Below are 3,737 nucleotides of genomic sequence, written 5' to 3'. Positions count from 1 at the left end.
AACCTAACCTAACCTAACCTAACCTAACCTAACCTAACCTAACCTAACCAACCCAACCTATTTACTGAATGACCATTAAGCAACTGAGAACTCACAGCTGAATAATGTTTATGTAACCTCTGTGTTCAAAGATGGAGGAAGGCAAGCTTGTCACACTGTATTATGTGACATCAGTTGGAGCTTTGTCTTAGTTTTCCAATTGCTGTGGCTGAATTCCTCACTAGAAGGGACTAGAATGGTTTACATTGGCTCACAGTATGAGGGGATACACAAGACAACATCTTTAAAAGTAAAACAAAACACAGAGTGAGGCAGGGCAAAGTCAGCTCCGAGGAGAGCTGGCAAGTTTGGGTTTGGCACATCCAAGTTGCATCTGGGGCTCTTGTAGCACATTTGTACACCATGTGCATAGGAGGTATCCTAGAGACAAAAGTCAAAAGTGCAGCCTGAGTGGCGACATAGCTCAGTGGTTAGAACGTTTGTTTAGCATGTGTGAGGCCCCGGATGTCTGCAGGCTTTGGAAAGGTGTGGAAGGCTTCATTCAGGGGAACACCACAGAACCAGTACTACCCCAAGTTGCAATGTTGAAGCACCTCTTCGGAAGAATTTTTTTTTCGAGTGAGTGTATTAAGTCTGAATCAAGCATCCATGAAGTCAGTCCACATAAACTCTCCAAATCAAATTTTAAAAATGTTGTATATTTGTTATTTCTATAAGTATTCCTTTGGGGACGGATATGATCATATCTTATTGTATACATATGTATATAACACTCTAAGGAACGCAGATCAAAAATTTAAAAAGTACCTTTAAAAAAAAAGAGACGAGGGGTGGTCGTTTAGAGAAGCTAGCGGGAAAGGTAACCTGTGAGATGGTCTTCAGAGTCTGTCTCTTAGTGTTTCCATGACAGCTTTCTCCTGTCATGAGCAGTTCCGAAGATAGACCACATAGGGGGAACCCAGGGCATTCTGCTGCCAGCTCCATATTGAATGCAGCTGGTCCAGACTTAGTGGAATCTTCAGCTGTCTGTAGCCTTGGCTAATATCTGAGACATGAGAGACCCTGAGCAGAGTGTCCAGGCCAAATGCTCCCTGATCCTGGCTCACATACAATGTTAGAAAAAGATGTAAATTACTTTAAGCCACCAGATTTCTTGGTGAGTGTTATACAACTACAGATAACTGATAAATAGAATATGTTTGGAAATAAACACGCCTTTTCAATAAAATGAGCTTCTTGTGTCTATTTTGTTTCTTACTTTTTTCTTTCTTTGTTCTTCTTCCTTTTCCCCTTCTCCTCCTTCCTCCTCCTCTTCTTTTGTTGTGGTTATTTTGAGTCAAATTCTTGTTATGTAGCCCAGGCTGCCCTCACATACAATTCCCCTGCCTCTGCCTCTGGAGTGCTGTGATTATAGACATGTGTCCCCACACTCAGTTTTCAATATTTCACTTTCCATAGAAATGACCTTTGGTTTAATAACCTTGCTTTGAGATAGCAAACCTTAAACGGGTTTTACATAATTTCTAATTCTGGGAAGCTTTAGTTTTCAATACAGAGGAATAATTAAATAGCTGATTATCTCATGTCAGAACTCATCACACTTTGAAGTAATATCTCAGAGTAATACACGGATGAATTTCAGCGCCCGCTGACATTTTGCACTTATAATTATTTCATAAATAAATGATTACTGTAACATGACTAACCGTCATTGCTTAGTCACTTCTGATTAATTTCCATGTGTTAGTTATATTTTTGAATTATTCATGGTAAATAACAATTATTCCACCCTGGCTTGGCCAGAAACAATGCCCTTCTTGTTAAGCGAACAAGAACACAGAGACTTGTTCTGAGAAATTAATTTTTTTTTCATTCTAGCTCCTCCACGGTTGCTAAGACTTTCTTAGAGCACACAAGACTCACCCTGCGCCCGACAGCTGGCTGAGCCGTAGCTCTCAGGGTTGCTGTGGATGATGGATGAGACCCAAGAGCCCGAGGGGGACTGGGTTTTGTGAGAGACAACATTTTTAATTAATGCTTTATCTGGTGTTTTCATAATTTAGGGTTTTACTGCTGTAAACAGACACCATGACCAAGGCAACTCTTATAAGGACAACATTTAATTGGGGCTGGCTTACAGGTTGAGAGATTCAGTCCAGTATTATCAAGGCAGCAGCAGGGCAGCATCCAGGCAGGCATGGTGCAGGCAGAGCTGAGAGTTCTACATCTTCATCTGAAGGCTGTTAGTGAAAGACTCACTTCCAGGCAGCTAGGACTAGGGTATTAAACCCACAACCACAGTGACACACCTACTCCAACAAGGCCACACCTCCAAATAGTGCCACTCCCTGGGCCAAGCATATACAAACCATCACAGGTACCAACCATTCTGTTAGCTTCAGAAACTTATTCAGGCTTACTTTATGCCCTCACACATTTGAAAAATGAGAGTAATAAGCTTTCATGACAAATTAATGTTTTCATTGGTAATAGACTATGCTGGGTTAGTTTTATATTGACTTGATGCAAGCTAGAGTTATTTGGGAAGATAGAACCTCAACTGAGAAAATTCCCCCATCAGATTGTTCTGTAGACAAACCTGTGGGGCATTTTCTTGATTGATGATTGGTGTGTGTGTCTAGGAGTGGAGTTCTAATTCACTGCGAGCAATGCTAGTGATCCTGGGTGCTATAAGAATACAGGCTGAGGCAGAGGCAGGCGGATTTCTGAGTTCGAGAGTTCGAGGCTAGCCTGGTCTACAGAGTGAGTTCCAGGACAGCCAGGACTACACAGAGAAACCCTGTCTTGAAAAAACCAAAAAACCAACCAACCAACAAACAAACAAACAAAAAAAGAATACAGGTTGAGCAAGCTCCAAGCCAAAAAGCAATATTCCTCCATGGCTTTTGCCTCAGTTCCTGCTTCTAGGTTCCTGCCTTGAGTTTCTGTCCCAAGTCCCTTCAGTGATGGCCTGTGATGTGGAAGTGTAAGATGAAATAAACACTTTCCTCCTCAAGTTGCTTTTGGTCCTGGTGTTTTATTGTAATAGAAAAGTAATTAAGACACATACAGACAGTTTGGCTTCCCAAACCTGTCGTTCCATTTGCTGTTGCTGTTTGTGAGTCAGGGCATCATGTAGCTGAGTCTGGTCTCGTACTCTTGGTCCTCTTGTCTCTGCCTCCCAAACACTGAGATGGTAAGTGTGCACCCCTCTTTCCTGTCTTACTAGTGCTTTAAAAAAGCTTTGCCTATTTGTGCAGTTGTGAGGGCTACTTCTAGCACTGACATCAGGTAGCTCAAAACTGTCTCTAACTCCAGTTCTCAAAGACACAGAGCCCTCTTCTGGCTTCTGTGGGTACTGCATGCACATGGTATACATAACTTCATGTAGGTACACACATACACACAAATAAAAGGAAAACAAATAGGGGGTGGAAGCAAAGAAAGGATGCTTGTTAAATCCTCTCAGACTCCGGAAAAAGAAGCAGCTATATAGCACTGGGGGAGTGAAGAGACTGTGGAAGAAAACCAGGAAGAAGGAGTATGATGAACTTGATAGGTTTGGGATTGGCTGGTTTGAAGGCGTTCAGCATCCTCTAGAGGCCTAGGTCTTCCCTATCATCTTCATGGGCCCAGGGATGATTAGTACCCAGGAGAATTGGTCCTGAATCAGGACAGAGAACCCTGGCATGGGTGGATTCTGGATTGGTTTGTTTGTACATGGCAAGCATGCTCTT

The sequence above is a fragment of the Grammomys surdaster genome, unplaced genomic scaffold, assembly GCF_004785775.1.
Source record: "Grammomys surdaster isolate TR1022 unplaced genomic scaffold, NIH_TR_1.0 137, whole genome shotgun sequence".
NCBI classification, from domain to species: domain Eukaryota; kingdom Metazoa; phylum Chordata; class Mammalia; order Rodentia; family Muridae; genus Grammomys; species Grammomys surdaster.
Note: the sequence above shows the minus strand (reverse complement) of the source record.